At 33.0% G+C, this 19,520-nt stretch overlaps 1 long non-coding RNA gene across 4 annotated transcripts; it reads left to right on the top strand.

Annotated features, from left to right (window-relative positions):
* Positions 1 to 248: 248 nt before the first annotated feature.
* LOC141453976 (uncharacterized) lies at positions 249 to 18,583 on the top strand. Of its 4 annotated transcripts, none has more exons than XR_012458351.1 (5): positions 249 to 484; positions 568 to 690; positions 2,030 to 2,173; positions 11,689 to 11,819; positions 11,960 to 18,583. It is a non-coding gene; the product is annotated as an uncharacterized lncRNA (long non-coding RNA). The 4 variants fall into 4 exon arrangements; XR_012458350.1 differs by having other exon boundaries at positions 260 to 484; positions 568 to 641; XR_012458352.1 differs by lacking the exon at positions 2,030 to 2,173 and having other exon boundaries at positions 268 to 484.
* Positions 18,584 to 19,520: the final 937 nt, after the last annotated feature.

Genomic DNA, 19,520 nt, shown 5'->3' with positions numbered 1-19,520 from the left:
GGTATAAACTGAAATTGATTCAGTTTATTGATTAATTGAAATCAGTTTAGCCGATGGTACTAAACTGAGTCAATGAAGCGCCTTCTATAGTTAGGTACTATAATTATCAGTTACTTTTGGGAAAAACTGAGGCTTAAAGAATTGGAAGACTACAATGACTGTTCAGTTACTTTTTAAAATTATTTTTTAGACAATGTTTTAATGTTGAACTAAGGTAGCATTGATTAAAGGACTTTTTTTCCTTAAGGATTATTTTTTTTTTTGTTACTAAAATGTGAATTGACTAATTAAGTAAAGAGAAGTGGGTCAATGCCAAATAGAAGCAGCAGGCGTTGCCTGGGTGGGGATATGGGGGCAAGGCAGGGCGCTTGCCAAGAACCGGCCCGGGCGTGGCCCCATACTCTCGCACTACTTTCCGTTTCAAAGTCACACATCCTGCGGCCGCCACTTGCGAAACTCTGCCCCCATATTTTTCATTAACAAGGTTCTATCTGTCTTTCTCTAACTGTATTAACTTTTTTTTTTTACCATATTATTTAAGGTAGTTTTTTTTTTTTTTTTTTAAAGGTGAAGGTGTGTTGGAAAAGAATTCAAATAATAATACCTGCAATTGTAATTTGTGAACAAAATTTCCAAGTTAGGTGAGATATCTAACTTTAATAGTGATTTCGTTACTTCATATGACTTATCGTAAGTTGCATTATTTTTGTGGTTAAATGTGTAAATATATTACCCTGTTGTTGGATATGTCTGGATTTGATCCGATTCTTACGGTTAAGATAGAATACTAGAGATTTTGATATTTGAAAATAATCTTCGCCGGTGGAATGTGTCGTAGGCTAAATTCAAAATCTGCTATGAACAACGTCACGACTTTCATGTATCGTAGTTTGTCAGTAAATTTTCCTGAAATTTACAATTTGTGTTCACAATTATTTGACTTCATTGTCGTAAATGTCCACTTTAAAAGGCACTATTTTCATAAAAATGACCCTTCGGTTAAGACGATTGTTTCTTAATTTTTGGCATCTAGATTGAATATTTAATTCTTATTAATATTTAATAGGTATTAACTCCATACATCACAACGAAATGGCACATTAGAGGCAAGTACAACTACTCTCGTTGTTAAGAAATGTTGTCATTTTTACACGAATTAATTTAATACACTTTTTGTCAGTTAGAATAATTATTATTTTAACTAGAGACCAAAATTGATTAAAAGCCGATGTTTAGCGCGACTTAATTCACTCGTAACGGTGTAGTTAACTTCTTACGATTTGAAAACGTTTGCTGGAAAATTTAAAAGAACAGCAATATTTGCTCTCAAGTGAGCATATTCACACTTTTGAGTGATGTGGTCTTTTTTACAGTTTTAGAGCAAGTACTTCATAATTCGTTGGTAATTTTTTTTTTTTGTTAAAGTTTTTTTGAACTTAATTTAGGTAGTTTTGTGAAATGAATAATGCGATTGGTGCGTTATTTTCTAGAATTAATAATTTATTGCAAATAAAACAAGACAAAATCTAACAATTATTTGAGAAACGATGTGGTAATCGAGTAATGTGTAGGATAAGATGTTTTCTCAAGACTGTTTCAATCTAAGACTTCTTTTTACTGTTGTTGTCTGAAGTTTAGTAAGTCCTCGTAGTTCAGAGAACCGCAAAGCCTACAAGTATTGCGTTATTAGTGTCTTTGATTTCCTGTCTTGGTCTTGGATTTCATTAAACAGTTTAAGAGAAATTTGCTGTTGATACTCTCTTACACTGGCTAACTCTACCAAGCAAAAATTCTGTACAGATAAGTAATTAGTCATTTTTCAATCATCCCAAACCAAAAGATCATCCAAAAGTTCGGAGGAAGCATAGAATGGTACGTCATTAGGGGTACCATTTTCTTCCGATATTCACGTACAACCTTTGATGTAATGCAGTTCGCATCCAAATAGTTTAGTTCGGTCCGAATATTAGACAAATTAAACAATTTTCTGAGATTTTGGGAAGGCAATTATAAAAAGGAAAATTTTCAGCCTGAAACAATTGTTAGACCTCAGGATTGCAGCAAATTGGTTTACTAGGAAGTAAGCCTCTTCAGAATTTACAAAAGAGATTTACAGCAAAGTTTTCTTGTTCATTTTTTCCGGATTAGTAGATCTTTAGCAACATGTATATACGTAAGTAAATCTTTCAAATAAATATTTATGAAGAACTAACAATTTTTTTTTAATTTTTATTTTACTGTTAATATTTTGAAATATTGAGAGAATGTTCCCTGATGTTACTCACAGTACATATATTGTTCTTCATATAAACAAACTTCTTTTAAATAAAAGCTTCCGATAGATAATAATATTGTTAAAATTCCGTACTTTAAGGCCATGTTAAAAAAATTAAATAAAAAACAGTAAAAATTACGAACAACACTGACAGGAATGTCGTTTTACTTTCATAAAGATATATTTTGTTACAACGACCGGTATTATGCGTTAGAGAACAGGAAATACCTGGCGACCAAATATCAATTTAAATTTCTAGATTGATAATGAATTATTTGTTTATTTCCACTTTTTTTTATTTTTTTTTAAACATTTTAATCCTTAGTAAGATTAAGAAGGAGAACAAATGATCCAGGTATCGGTACAGCGTGTCTTTTTTTTCTCTCCTAAGTTGTTTCAGAAGTTTGAACAATGTCCCAAGGACAGACAATCGTTTCGTTTTAGCAAGGACGGTTATGGGCAGTGCTGAACAGCTTGTGTACGGTTGAACGGGTCACTGAACCTGTTTTATACACTCTGCCCTTTTCAAATACAACGCACGCTTTATCACTTTTATAAACTTTGCGTATTTTTTTTATTACGCTTTATTGGTTCGTATTTAAAGTTAAATTCTTTTTCTTTTATTATTTTTAAGAAAAAAGCGGGTTGTCCGGGTGACGTAAAGCGCTAGCAGCTCGTCAGGTGTCCTCTAAGGCTGGTATTCGAACCCAGCATTACAATGTAGCTTTGAAGACCCCTTAGCTAGGCAATATTACGAATTAGATTTCAGAATATAAAAGGAAAATAAATATACACCACCGGAAACGGTGGAGATTTCGAGTTTACTGCCGTCAGGCTAAGGAAATTCTTGACCTGTCTTAAACGGCTTTGGTTGGCTTCAGCAGGACCCGTATCCGCTAGTTGGTTCAGGTGTGAGTGGCCTTACCCAGTCGCCAATCTGCGCCGGCTGTGGTGAGTCCAATGAGACTGTGCGGCACTTTGTAGAGGTTTGTCCCGTTTATTCTAAAACTAGATTCCTCGTTTTTGGGAGGTTAAATTTTCCTCTAATGGAGACTGGGGTATCTGGTAATCTTTACGAACTTTCTAGATTTATTCAGTGGGCGATTGAGTCGCCATGTTCCCTATTGTCTTGTTGTTTCTTTATTATTTTATTGTATTGACATCTGGCAACTTTTTAACCGGATTTATTGGTTTTAAAACCCCGGAACCTCTTACGAGGTGAGGGGTGGGTGGAGAATAATGGGCATTTTGGGTTGCCTGCGTTCCTTCCTCCTTGTGGAAGGACCACTCTTTGTCACAATCTAATCTAATGTAAAAGGAAAAAACCATTCATCATACTAGCGGAGCAATTAAAGGCGTCAATTAAGATTTATAACTAATCTGATTCTGCAGAAAATCACTCTGCCTCTTCTAAGGAGATAGTTGTCTGATAAGTAAATTCTAAGAAAACCAATGCCTGTTCAATAAAAGTTATGTTCGGGGAAAAAAACCTTCAGTTGGATATAATTCTGTTAACTATTTGATTTTTATTATGATTGACCGAAATTTATGCAGATTACTGTTTCTATATAATTAAAATTTGACTTGATTCTCTTGGCTTTTTCAGAGGCGCATCCAGAAAGAAGGTTACTGGGTTGACTACTCTAAAAAGTTTAATTGTAACTAACACTAAATTCGTTATTTAGTTTTATTTAGAAAACATGAATCAATTCTTGTCTGCAGCCTGATCAAAATTCTCTAATTAAAGCTTTGACGTAACTGTACATTATATTTCGAGGGGAGTTGGCCAAATCAGCTAGTGCTGCACGAGAAACGAGACCGAGACGAGACTTGAGCAACCGAGACCGAGATCGAGACATGATATATATCTCGTCGAGAAATCTCGGTCTCGTCTCGGTTTTTCAAATATTAATTTTTAGCTACAAAATTATAAAATTGTGTTCTTTATTAATAAATAATCATTACGGGTATTGAATTAATTATTAAAAGATACGATTTTATTATATATGTTCAACATTACTACATCTATTTGACTTCGAGTAAGTATGCAAAGTAAAGTAATCGCCTATTTTTTCAGGCGGGGCTTTACGTCCAACTACCAATTAGGTGTCGCGGACGGAGGCGACTAGCAAACATACTTTACTGTAAATTTCTCATATTATTATTATTTATTTATTGCTTTTAAATTTTGTACAATTCATAGCAAGGGTTGGTCTCGGTTACACATTATTATATATCTATATACAACACACAATTAAATAACTATGAGAGAGAGTATACAAATCAAAAGAAAGAAAAAGTAAACAAATCTGCGTTTAAAAAACAAACAAATACGAAATATCAACCCACAAGTATAGCTCTTAGCCTTAATGCATTATAAACATAAAAATATATACTTTTTAATTTACTCAAGTTATCAACAAAAAGGAGATCTTCCACTTGGTCTTGAAAATTTACATTCGATCGCACATAACTTCTTAAATAAGTGTCCCTAAAGAAAGATAATACAGTACACTCTAACAAAAAATGTGCAAATTCATCTTTAGAACATTTACATAAAGAACAAACATTGTCAGGATTGAAGCTATGAACAGTTCCCTTTAGATAAATTCTAGGTTTGATTTTGCTCATTAGGCGGATTTGTGACAAAGTCCGAATAAATTTAGGATCACATCTGAAGTAGATGTATGGTTCAGGCAAACCAAGAAGGCTTATGCTTCTAAAATAGCTATTAAAGGAAGCATGAGTCACAGAAAGTACATCCTTACTCAACAAATTATTATTAAAACTTTCTATCAAGGAGTTTTTCCTTTTTCTAAATTCCTCCGAACTTTGCGCTAGCCACACATCGTCGCCACCTATAGACAATAAGAGTCTTCTAAATTCCATTACCCAGTTATAAGGCAATTGAATAGTATCTGACTGTTCAAACAAACCATTATAGCAGACTCTTGGTAGACTATCATGAGGTAGATTTAAGATTTTTGACCAGAATCCCAACATTCGTTTAAAAATTAGAGCTTTAATATGCAGCCGATTACTTTCCAAACGGACAAAAGCGTCAGGCGTATTGCGAGAAAGATGCAGTAACGATTTTAGGAATTTTAAATGCACTCTTTCCAGAAGGTCGAAATAATTAGGGCTCCAAATTTCCGAAGCATAGAGTAAAACACTCGAAACCATACTGTCAAAGATGTACATCTTATCCCTCCAAGAGTTGCACCCGGATCTGGCTATGAGACTCAACACGGAAGCCATAGCGACAGAACTTTTTTTTACAAAGTGCTTGGCCGCTAAGATAAACTTGGCGGAGGCGGAAAAAGGGACCCCCAAGTACGAAACGCTGTTTACTAAACTTAGCTTACTTCCTTCATATAAAAAATCCCTTACTTTCTTCGTTCTACCTCCTTTGTGACAGTGTAGCACTACCGTTTTTTGTGGGTTCACTTTAATTTGATTAATTTCACAGTAATCCGACAGCAATTTCAATTTATTTTGTGCATCATACCAAGAATAAGAGGTTATTGCCACGTCATCTGCATACATTAAGATCGTGACATCCTTACCACCCTTAAGGTGAATACCCTCCACACCTCTTTCCCTAAAAAAACCTACAAAATCACTCAGGTAAAAATTAAAAAGCAGCGGACTGAGCTTTTCCCCCTGCAGAACCCCCTGCGACACTTCTATTTCATTAGAAAGACGGTAGTCTTCCTCTATTAGCAACGTGGCTTTATCATAAATCTGTTTAATTACCCGGATAAATTTCGGGCTAACCCCTATATTAAATAACTTTTCCCATAAATGATTATGCGGTATAGAGTCAAAAGCTCGTCTAAAGTCAACAAAAATTACAAAAATATTTCTTTTTGTAAGACGTAACTGATAATTAATTGCTGACGATAAAGTAAAAATAGCATCCGTGCAACTTTTATTTTTCCTGAAGCCGAACTGTTCTTCGGGAATGATATTGTTACATTCCGACCAATTAGTTAGTCTCACACTAAGCATTTGTGTGAACAATTTAGTGACAATGCTAAGCAAGGCAATACCCCGGTAATTATGATGATCCATTGGGTCACCTTTCTTGTAAAGCATTTTCATTTTCACTTTGGACCAGGAACGTGGGATAGATTCTTCATGCCAGATCTTATTGAATAGGTTCAACAGATAATGGAGCCAAGAGTCTGGTAATAATTTCATACTCTCGTTTAGAATACAATCTAAACCAGGGGCTTTTCCATTTTTGCTAATCCTAATAGCATTTATGATTTCCTCTAATGTAAAACTGGTATCTAAAATAGGATCATGCACCCCAAAAAAAGAAATATCTGTTAATATACGTTGCGGGTAGACTGTCCTAAAAAATATCTCCCAATTTTCCACATCAATATTGCTATGATGAAAATACGATTTTTGAAATAACCGGATAACACCCCAGAACTCTTTTGTGTCTCTGGCTTCCCCAAGTTTTTCTTTAATAAAATTATAATAAGCCTTCTTTGTTTGCCTAATGAGTAAAGTATGCTCCTTTTTGGCATTGACAAAACTAGTTAAGCAGTCTTGAGTCTTACATTTTCTATACTGCCTATATAAACGGTTTAATTTATTCTTAGATAATTTACATTCTTTAGAGTACCAACTATTAGAAAAATGCACAATGAAATTCCCCCTGCCATGACTATACCAGGTTGTAATAATCCCCGCTCCAGATAATGCTAGAGAAATCGTATTCAAAAAATTATCATATAAATCCTCCACATCTTCACTACAATAATAAATATTTTGAGAACATTCAAGTTCTGCTCTATATTTTATCCATTTCTGCGTGTCATTTCTGGAAATAACTGTTCGTTTACAAACATGATTATTAATAAGAGGACATTTTAATGATAAATAGCAAAGCGCGTGGTCTGATGAGCCAAATAATGGGGAAACCACAAAATCATCACAGGAGTACAGAGTTACTTGATTAATCCAGACCAAATCTATCACACTGCATCCATTAGGGCTGAGAAAGGTGTGCTGAGCAGGATAATCGCATTTCGATCTGCCATTAACTACAAACAGACCATAAGATTGCATAACACTTACAAGCAATTGGCCTCTTTTGTCTAGCTTCTTATCCAAAGAGATTCTCTCATGTTTGAAAGGAGTACCAAGGAACTGATTAACATCTAAGCAATTAAGTTCAGCGATTCTGGCGTTAAAATCACCTCCCACCACTAAATGATAGGAACTGTAATTAGAAATAATGACATCCATCTGGTCTTGAAATAAATCAATCATTGTCTGGTCGGTTATGCTTGGGTTCCAGTAATTAGCCCATAGAATTAAAGGGGTTGGCTGAATATCAATCAACAATGCAATCCAAAAATGGCAGATGTGTAAAACAGAGACTTTACCCACTAACTTATTGCTGCAAAAAACCAACATTCCCCCACTATTTCTCCCTCTCAAACCACTCCTTACAGCTAAACTATAAAAATAGAAATAATTCGATAAAAAAGAGGGTGTATTAAATTTTTCTTTACAAATCCATGTCTCTGATAAACAAATAATATCATTAAGTAGAAGATCATTAATATCTTTCGTTTCCATATGAAATAACGTATTGAACCCTCTAACATTCCAAAAACAAATTCTATTTAAATCAAAGTCAAAAGAAAATTCACTGTTTACCTTATAATTAACAATATTTACGTTATTCTCCTCTGAGACAGTTGTCAGCTTCTCCGCATCCTCTATTTCGGCGCCTCTATCGCGGTAGACTTTTTCCTCAAAAAAGGTTTCAGCGATCCCGCATCTAGGTTCTTAGCAGACTTAATTTTCCTTTTCTTAGAAGTAATGGAAGTAGATGACCTGATGGAGGTATCCGTTTCATCACCAACAGACTCAGCTTCGTAAAAATCAGCCTCATTTTTAATTAGACCCAAGAGATCACCAGAAGATTGAATATAAACGGGTGTAGCGTTTTCCGCTTTTCTAACCATCACTTTTCCATTCCTAGTCCAAGTCCGAAACAGTTTTCCTTCCTTTACAAAGTTTCTTGATTGCTTTAATAACCCATAATTAATGGGTGATAAGTATTCATTAATAAAAATTGGCGAACGAACAACACCCATAAATTCAGTATTTAGTTTACTTTTATTTATTTTTGCTTTAATAAGAAAATTAGTTTTTTCTGAGTGTTTCATAAATTTAATGAATACAGATGGAGGGAGATTATTTTTGGTAATACGACGGCGGTAAATACTATCAATTAAATCGGCATTAAATGTAAAGTCAATTTCATTCGCTAACGCCGTAATAAGTAGAAGTAAATCTTCATTTTCCCTCACAGGAATATTATCTACCTTAATTACATTTTGAAAAGGAAAACTAGAAAACTCAGCAAAAGCACGATTTAATTCTTCAATTTTAGAATTTAAATTTTTATTTTCAGTTAGTAAATACTCAATGCTTTTATTCGTATTTTTAATTCTTTTATCCAAATTCACAGATAATTTATTAATTTCATTTTTAATATCGATTATAGCAGACGAAGTACCTTGATTGTCCACTTTTAGTGTAGATAGATCTTTTTGAATAGTATTTAGATCGTTATTAATTGTTTCAAGCTTGGAGAGAATGACAGTGAGCGCATCCCCTCCACTAGCAAGACTACAGCTAGCCGTATTACTCATAGTCACTGCCAAGTTTGGACTTTAACACTTAGCACAAAGTAAATATGCAATGGCACTACAAAATAATCAACTAATCACAAGTTTTTGCATAAATTATTGTTTCAAACAGCAGAAAGCAAAAAATAAAAGTTATACCACTGTATTTAGCGGAATTTTCTGAAACAGTTGATATAAAAATCACTATACAAAACTAATAATAAACCGACCAAAATTAATAAAACACGAGACAAATACAGAGACGTCCGTACACTATCACGGCTCGAGGCCAACTCCAAATTTCTCATATAAACCATTAAATAAAATTCAAGGCCTAAGACCGGGAATCGAACCCAGTACCACAATACACATTAGCTTCGCAGGTCTCGCACCGCTCGGCTACCGTGGCGGTCCCCTTCGAATTACATAATTTTTACATAAATTCACTAAATTTCACTATTCATATCATTGATTCATTCAATTTCATAAATTTCACTATTAATAATCTAATACTTTGAACTTTGATATTATTTGAATTATATTTTAGAATTTTGGAATTAGTGAATTTGAAAAAAAAGACTGTCTATGCACCTAAAAAATATTGCCACAAATTTTCGTTTTTAAGATACACTTTGCCCAAGCATTGATACATAAAAGAGCTTTTACCGAGACAGAAGTTAGAGAAGATCTTCTATTGGTCATTATCATCGCAGCTTGCGAAAATAATCTTTCCGATGGCACTGAAGTTGCACAGATACTAAAAATATCTTTTGCCATTCTAGACAAATTTTTGAAGGAATTTTCAAGTGTTTTCCACCATTCTAAAATGACAACGTCTACTGGTGCTTGGTCTAATTTGGTGTAATTAATTATTTCTGTCTTCCATGCTTCGGTGATATTTGCTGATTTTTGAGCAAATGGTGCAAAAATATTGATGCAGTCGTCGTCATCGTCAAAAGGTGAATAATCAGATTCTTTATCTTCACCAACAGCCATAACTAATGGAGCGGGAAGTTTGTTGGGAGGTGTATTTTTTATTTCACGAATCGACTTGTTATAGCAGGCAGATATGTTATTTGGGTCTTTCATTTGGCGCGTTTTTAACATCTTTTTGAAATTATATAAAGATATATAACAGTAATAGTAATATATGATGCATTGAACTGTAAGTAGTTGTCTTCTTTTACACACATTTTCATTACCAATATATAAATTAAAATAATTATTAGAAAATAATAACATTTTTTGAAAAGATTATTAATAGCAAACCGCTTTTAATACTTAAACAAAAATTCAAAAAACCGAGACCGAGATATCTCGACGAGACCGAGACCGAGATGGAGACTGCATAAAGTCTCGCCTCGTCTCGGTCTCGTGCAGCACTAAAATCAGCCTATTCAAATGCGACCAAGTGGATTTATTGTGGCACCTTACTCTATCTGTTCGATTAGATTCAATAGGGATTCTCTGGTAAAGCTTGTTTTTCTTTAAAGAGCAGAAGCTGCCAGTGCAGCCTCTTCTTTCTATCAAACCAAGCCTATTATGTTGTTAGTTTGCAGAGGCTGGTCCAGAGACCCTGCTATCGTCTGAATGGGCTGTTGGAATAATTTTGTAGCAAATTTACGCGATTAGCTAGTTATGTAATTTTTAGCCTGCTATTAACCAGAGATTTCTTACTGATTATTGCTAAGACTGTTGTGCGTCCATGCATTGTTGTCTGCATTAGAGTGAATATCCTCAAAATAGCTGCGGTAGCAATAGAAGAGTGTTTTGATGACCAGATAAAGGACTCTGTTTAGTGGATGTAAATGAAATATGCCATCAATTTACAATTCATTCTAGAAAAAACGTGTTTTATGGGATTCCCTTTTTTTTCTTGAATAACCTTACGAGAGTGAATTGAATAATTTCAATCAATTCGTATTTTCCCCTATAATTTACCGCACGGAAACAAACAGGTTATATTTGGAATAATAGGTAAGGTTTCTTGTACGTTATTCACTTCATTCTATTTCTTATTTTGTTATTTGTATTTCCCTATCATTTAACGATTCAATAAAGAACATTATAATACTTAACATTTAGAGTGATTCTAGGCATCCTTTCTAATAGAATAGTTACTTATCAAAAATTGTTCATGTAAATCTAAATTTATTAAAACGTCTTATCTTTAATGAAAGCAGTCTGAATCTGTCCCAACTTGTATGAAATAACAATTTTCTAAGGGAACTATAGGACAGATTGATTTTTCTTTATCATCGGAAGTATTCAGGCTTATAGACCGATATCTGGGCTAAAGCCCGGGTTCGTAGAAACGGATTGTTGAAGGATGTACATTCACAAAACAAAAATGGACAGAATAAGAAAGAGATTTGTAGATGGTACTTGTAAGTGTAAGAATTTTAGGTATTAAGCTGCAGAAGTTTTAAGGTTTGTTTCATGGTAAATATAATGAACGTAGCGTAACATTGCATAATGCAATGTGTATTTACATAAAATGCATAATGTGTATTTACATAAAATAATTTTATATCAATTTATCTAGTTTTATTGGTAAAGAGAACCCAAACTATTTAAAATTACCTACCATCATCGTCATCTTGAAAGCAAAAAGTTGTTAATCAATTCTTTTGACTTCTTATGTGTGGTTAAATAGGTGGTAATGTGTGTTTAAATCAGCAAACCACTTATATGTGATTATATTTAAAGATTAAAACATTCTGCTTATGTAACCTGAATAAATTATTTTAGCAGTAACTGTGAGTAAAATTAAAAGGTTAGTGCTACTAATATCACCCACAAGCTTTGCATAATTCTACTTAAGATTCTACTTAAGAAGAAGCAGCTGTGAAGAAGCTCTCAACATTCAGTATGTTTCACAGGTACGGCAATGCACTGTTACATAGAGGTAAGTTAGAGCAGTTGTAAATTAACATACTTGAAATCAGTAAACAAAAATTTATATCAATTTATAAAAATCACATTTTCTCGGACACTGATTTTACCTATTTTACTGATGCAGGACCCTGAAATTTGGCGAAGCTCAAGTTTCTGCCTGGATACTCACGTAAAGTATTTGCTTGAGTAACTAAGTCAGTTCAAAAACATGAAAAAGAAGGTGTCATCAAAGTAGTATTTGCCTACTTTATAAATAGCAAGTCAATTTAAGGTTAGTTCAGTCTAGTGAGTCATCAAAATAGTTAAATATGTGTGAAAGATAGTCCTATATAAGTCTAGTGAGTCGTTAACATGTTTAAATATGTGTGTGAGATAGTCCTATATAAGTCTAGTGAGTCGTCAATGTGGTTAAATGTGAAATAAGAAACTGCATTTGTTTACAGAAATTGCCGCTAGAGTTCTCCACCGGATGGAGTGTAAAGTAAGCATACAGCCCATTTAATGGCGGCTTACAAGTCTACAATGTGCCTTTTTCTCTTTTATCTGTTTCACGATTAAACAATGCAAATTCTTAACTTTTTTGTTTCTGTTAACAATAATTGGGTAAAATATGAAGTATTATTCCGAAAGAAATATTATTTATCGCAATTTTAACGGGAAATTTTTTTTCTTCCTTTTTTGGAAAGTTTATCAAATACCTATGGGAGAAATGTCGAAAAAAAAATTTTAAATTAATTATTTCATTGAAATTATCACGTTTAAAGTAGTAGCCAATCACAGCGTAGTAGGGATGCAGACTATGGGCGGGCCCTGCCCACCTCTAGTGTAGCCACGCCCCGTTCAATGCAAACGAGCCAAGGCTGGATCTGGGCGGTACTACAATGGTGTACAATACCTTTCTCTTATTTTTCTAAATCTTTTATTATTTTCTCATATTTTATCAACTATTTTTTGGTTATTTAAGAAATAATATTAAAGTTGCGTACATATTGAGAAAAAGTGCTAACAAATTATTCGAAAAAAAATCATTTCAATTTTCAAGAAATATTTCATTAAGTTAAGATCGTTTTCGAATAGTTTTCACCAATATTCGACAGTTTCACTTTACTTTCTCATGAAAAGAATCTCGTATGGACACTCACATGACTTTTTCACACCATATTTTGCGAACATAATTGAATTTTATTTTTTATTGTAACTTATAATTGCATAATAAAAAGAAAAAAGAGATCAAGTTAATAATAATATTATTTAAATTCAACATATTTCCTCTGAACCAAACTATAAATTAAGAAAAAATTACTACCCAAATTGACGTTTAGCTTAGCTACGCCATAGATCAGCTTCAAATCAATCTGTTTAGCAAATTCATAGTAAATTGCAGGAAAAACCTTTCTTTAAAATTGGAATTCCGGTGTATTGATTTTCTTTCATCTAGGAAGTGTGGTAAGAAATTTAATAATTAAATACTTAGAGGGAGAAAAACCTTAATATACCTAAATGGCATTTTAAAAAACCTTATTTAACCCCTCGTAAAATGAGAGTATAAGTGGTGCTCTATAGGTTTAGTGCACGGGTGTCAAACACAATAAAACCTCGTGCTACTTGACAACATTCACGCTCACCATATCAGATTTAAAAATTTGATTAGATAGGTATGATAAGTAGATATCACAACCAAGAAGGCTCTAAAAATCTAGACAAACTGTGAGCTAATTCAGTGTTTTTCCTTTGCATTTCACCTTTCAATTTCCAAAACAAGGCAACCTTTCATGTTTACTTTAGCTCTGGCAGTAAATGTAGATGACAAAGTCAGAAAAAGTAGAAATCTAGAAGAACTAGAAGCTAATTCAGTGTTTTTTCTTTGTATTTTACCTTTTAGTTTCTAAAACAAGGCAACCCTTCAGGTTTACTTTAGCTCTGGCAGTAAATGTAGATGACGAAGTCAGAAAAAGTAGAAATCTAGTAAAACTAGAAGCTAATTCAGTGTTTTTCTTTGTATTTCACCTTTTAATTACCAAGAGAAGGCAACCCTTTATGTTTAGTTTAGCTCTGGCAGTAAATGTAGATGACGAAGTCAGAAAAAGTAGAAATCTAGAAGAACTAGAAGCTAATTCAGTGTTTTTTCTTTGTATTTTACCTTTTAGTTTCCAAAACAAGGCAACCCTTTATGTTTACTTTAGCTCTGGCAGTAAATGTAGATGACGAAGTCAGAAAAAGTAGAAATCTAGAAGAACTAGAAGCTAATTCAGTGTTTTTCTTTGTATTTCACCTTTCAATTACCAAGAGAAGGCAACCCTTTATGTTTAGTTTAGCTCTGGCCGTAAATGTAGATGACGAAGTCAGAAAAAGTAGAAATCTAGAAGAACTAGAAGCTAATTCAGTGTTTTTCTTTGTATTTCACCTTTCAATTACCAAGAGAAGGCAACCCTTTATGTTTAGTTTAGCTCTGGCCGTAAATGTAGATGACGAAGTCAGAAAAAGTAGAAATCTAGAAGAACTAGAAGCTAATTCAGTGTTTTTTCTTTGTATTTTACCTTTTAGTTTCCAAAACAAGGCAACCCTTCATGTTTAGTTTAGCTCTGGCAGTAAATGTAGATGACGAAGTCAGAAAAAGTAGAAATCTAGAAGAACTAGAAGCTAATTCAGTGTTTTTTCTTTGTATTTTACCTTTTAGTTTCTAAAACAAGGCAACCCTTCAGGTTTACTTTAGCTCTGGCAGTAAATGTAGATGACGAAGTCAGAAAAAGTAGAAATCTAGTAAAACTAGAAGCTAATTCAGTGTTTTTCTTTGTATTTCACCTTTCAATTACCATGAGAAGGCAACCCTTTATGTTTAGTTTAGCTCTGGCCGTAAATGTAGATGACGAATTCAGAAAAAGTAGAAATCTAGAAGAACTAGAAGCTAATTCAGTGTTTTTTCTTTGTATTTTACCTTTTAGTTTCCAAAACAAGGCAACCCTTCATGTTTACTTTAGCTCTGGCAGTAAATGTTGATGACGAAGTCAGAAAAAGTAGAAATCTAGAAGAACTAGAAGCTAATTCAGTGTTTTTCTTTGTATTTCACCTTTCAATTACCAAGAGAAGGCAACCCTTTATGTTTAGTTTAGCTCTGGCAGTAAATGTAGATGACGAAGTCAGAAAAAGTAGAAATCTAGAAGAACTAGAAGCTAATTCAGTGTTTTTTCTTTGTATTTTACCTTTTAGTTTCCAAAACAAGGCAACCCTTTATGTTTACTTTAGCTCTGGCAGTAAATGTAGATGACGAAGTCAGAAAAAGTAGAAATCTAGAAGAACTAGAAGCTAATTCAGTGTTTTTCTTTGTATTTCACCTTTCAATTACCAAGAGAAGGCAACCCTTTATGTTTAGTTTAGCTCTGGCCGTAAATGTAGATGACGAAGTCAGAAAAAGTAGAAATCTAGAAGAACTAGAAGCTAATTCAGTGTTTTTTCTTTGTATTTTACCTTTTAGTTTCCAAAACAAGGCAACCCTTCATGTTTACTTTAGCTCTGGCAGTAAATGTAGATGACGAAGTCAGAAAAAGTAGAAATCTAGAAGAACTAGAAGCTAATTCAGTGTTTTTCTTTGTATTTCACCTTTCAATTACCAAAAGAAGGCAACCCTGTATGTTTAGTTTAGCTCTTGCCGTAAATGTAGATGACGAAGTCAGAAAAAGTAGAAATCTAGACGAACTAGAAGCTAATTCAGTGTTTTTCCTTGAATAATCGACGCCTTCTTTTGATGAAATATTTGATTTTATTAATATTTAGAATGTGTATGTGATCAAGTTTTAAATAACGAATCAGTTTCCAAGTGGATAATCACATACATGTCCAAATAGGTAATAAAGTAATAAATAATGAAGTACTGTATACTTATTTATACTTATAAGTATCTGAAAGAAAACTCGAAGAAACTTATATCGTAAGGTACAGTATGCACAATGTGAGTTAGCGTGGAAGAACTCTAGAATGAAATAATCTGGAGAAGAAACAAACTTACAACAACTAAGTTCGAAAGAATCACAGAAGAAATAACATTGAGTAGAAATGAACGAAAAAACGAAAGATTTCAACAGAGGTAGGTGAGACGATATAACCTTTCTAGAAAATTGTTATACTGCTTGAGGGTTCGTTCTCGAAGGTTCTTCCCTGCTTCATAAAAATACCTAATTCTTACAGAAATGTTCACCAATTTCATTTGTTTCCTGCTTTTTTCTGTTACAAATAAAAGTAATAATACAATGAACACTTGATTATAACGTTCCTTTTAAAGCTCTAATGTATTTAACCTTTATTCATATTCTAATAAAAAAAAGATGCTACAAGACCTGTCTTTTTTTTTGTTAATTCCTTGATCTGCGCCGGTTTCACTTCTGGCTACAGTTTCTCTTAAATATGTAATGTTAATTGGCACCCTTCTAAGGAATTTTTTTCACCGTGTCAAGAACTGTGATTACAAAAATTATTCAAGATTAATCAAAGAGTTTAATTGGTCTCTCTGACTCTGAAACGTAGAAATATGTTTTGTTCCATTATTTTTTTGTTCTTAACTTTTGATATTTCGTATTTAGAGGAGAAAACTAGAGAAATAGTTATTTTGCTTCATCCATTTTAAAAATGGCAAAAAGTGACTTTCATGGCTGATTTTTTATTGCTGTTAGAATTCTAACCAAAGCAAGCGATGCCCCATTAGTTGAAACCAACTTAAACATGTAATCTAGAAAATTACAAGCATTCATTTCCGTAATTTATCGTGAGAATTTTAAAATTTCATTTTATAAATTACATAGAAACCCCCTTTGTTTGACCCTTCACCGTTTCCTATTTGTCTTTAGTGAATTCATGGGCGCCGTCAAATAGAGACGACAATTAGAACCTTAGACAAATTAATCTCGAAAAAAATGGAAACAAACAGTACCATATTTGCAGTCTATAGAAAGTAGTGCATTGTACTTTCGTTACGCATTTCCAGAATTGCCAAAACTTAATCAATGAACCATTTGGAAACGGTAAGAATTACAGATTTGCATGAAAACCTCCTTCTGTGATATCGCACATCGGTCAGCTCGAAACCATTCTTTTGTGTAAAGAATCTAATCTACAAGAAATTCAAATTGGCAATTTTAAAAAAGAAAATACGTCATTTTATTGGGGGTAGAGTTTTGGTAACTTTTAGCTTACAATTTATGAATGTCTTTTTAAGAGAAATGAATAGATACTAATGTTAACAAGTGTAAGCTACTGCTGAATCAAAAAAAGTAAGCTACTGCTGAACCAAGACTTCCTGAATTTCTTGGACAATCACTCTTAGAGAGCCAGATTTAAATAAAATCGGTCCTATTCAGTACCTACACAATATATTTCCGAATATATTGATCGCGACGGATTTCGCTTCCTAGTGACTCCAACAGACATAAAACCATCATCCAAAATATGCCTTCCACTTAAATGAATTTTGTAATGAATTACTTTTGATATTCAAGCACAGTAATTTGGTTTATAGAAATAAAAAAAAAAAACTTTAGAGTGAAATACTTTATGCGTTGTTAAAAAGTATTTTGTAATATAATTTAATTACACTGGATGCCAGAAAGGTAACTTGATATCTCTATAATGCTCCCTCACTGAATCTAATGAACAAGAACAATATTTCATGTCACTTCTTGAACTGGTAGCTAGATTATTTTTTAATTTTTTTTTTCTGCAAAATTTATTACTTGTAAAATGTCAAAATCTTCAAAAAATAAGTTACATTTAAAAGAATTTGACCCATTTTATTTTCATTGGAAGACATCACTGGCATTGACGCAACAGTGTAATCAGCGTAATATCAATACTATTTTCTTGAAAACAATGCTTTTTTTTTGCTTTCATTTTTTGTTGTGTTTTAGACTGTGGCCTGAGGGAAGTTTTATGCAGCAATCTGCTCTTTTACAGGAGCTACTTCAGAGTTGATTTATAAATGTATCAATCAAATTCTAAGTTACCAACTCCATTGATAACATTCATTGCTCTCTCCACATCTCATATTTGACGTGACTTTTTCTCGAAGAGATTTAGAGACAATAATATGTTATTATGATCTGTTGAACACAGCCCTTTGACCTCTGTCTGCTGAAGTGGTTGAAGGCGCTGAACTGTTATGTTTTCACCTCCAGCTTGGCGTTGGGATGTTCTAGGAGATTGAAAGAGCTAGCTTCTATATATTATGTTCATCTAATCTGGACTCTTGATCATATAGAAATCTCAAGTAACAAGGAGAGTGGGACTGGCTGGCCGTATCACCTGCAAAACATTTAACCCTCCTTTCAAGTATATAAGTAGTATGATACTTGATTTTCCAAGTTATAGTGATCTTGATGCTAATACATGCTTATACTCTCCTTGTGCTTATGTACTTGAGCTTACTTGTATTTACTTCTGTAAGGAATAGCAGGAAGTAAGAAAGTTATTAATATAGTTCAGCATTGACATAGCCATTGTCTCTTACTTTACCAAGTCTGTTCCTCCAAATATAGATTAAATTGTTCTTTAAATAAATGAATTAATAAATAAATATAATGTACAGTCGCAGTAAGAAAAATCTGATGTTGCCGACTTGTGTGCAAGGGGTGAGAACTAATACAGAAAAAAAACAGAGATTTGTTACCAAACTTAAATTACTACCTTTTTGTTAATGAACATTTCTGAATCAAATAATTGCATCATTCTCACAAAAAAAAATAAAAATTTAAATGCTTTGGAATTAAAATAGAAAAGATATAAGGGAGGAGATTGTACAACAACACGAATGAAGATATATGGAGAAGATGTCATTGTCATGTTCAATGTCATGGTGACAATCCAGAGGATACCCTGGGATCATCCGCTTACTAATGTCATCTCCCAGGAACAAGACAGCATTCCTATGAAGGTTGCCGGCAATTTATTAATAAAAAAGAAAAGAAAAGAGAGTTCTGCTTCTCAGTGATACAGGTTTATCTTTTAAAGCTGGCTGCAGGGTATTGCAAAATATTTTAAAAATAACAATTCACTCAGGTTTATGTTTCCTTAAAATGTTATTTTTAAATGTTAACAAGCTGCTTTTTTTTCTTTTATATTTTTTTAGTTTTATTTTTGTGAATTATAAAACTATGAATAAATGAATATCAATGAATTAACCGTTATTTTATTTCAGTGAATTGTGGTTATCATTATAACACCTATAAATTTTTTTTTTTTTGCAATTATTAAGATGAATTAACATTTGCATTCATTTGCCCGTATTTTGCTTGGGCACTGTCGGCTTGCTGTCAGGAACTACTACGGAGAAAAAAAATCATAGGTCAGCAATATCTGGTCTCGAACCCATGACCTCTGCATGATGATCAGCGAATTACAATTGATAAGGGATGATATAGTGTTGAGGTCACCGATTTCAACCGTTATTATTATTTTTGTATTATTTTTTTGCTGATTTCTATATCGAAAAACATTTCACTCGATAAAAAATTAACAACTGCAAATCTTTTAAAAACCTATTTTTTAGTGTTTAAATTATCCACCAGGATGTAGCAACTTCTAACTTTGAAGTGGCAAAATATTTGAAGAAAATTTGACTTTTGTAAAAGAGTTTCAGTTCTATCAGTACCTATCTGCTTTCTGTATTTACCCAATAATACAATTTTATGATGTTTGTAAAA

This window comes from Rhodnius prolixus, unplaced genomic scaffold, assembly GCF_049639745.1.
Source record: "Rhodnius prolixus isolate KJV_2025 unplaced genomic scaffold, Rpr scaffold_9, whole genome shotgun sequence".
Classification (NCBI taxonomy): Eukaryota; Metazoa; Arthropoda; class Insecta; order Hemiptera; family Reduviidae; genus Rhodnius; species Rhodnius prolixus.
Note: the sequence above shows the minus strand (reverse complement) of the source record. Positions and strands in the feature narration are given on the sequence as shown.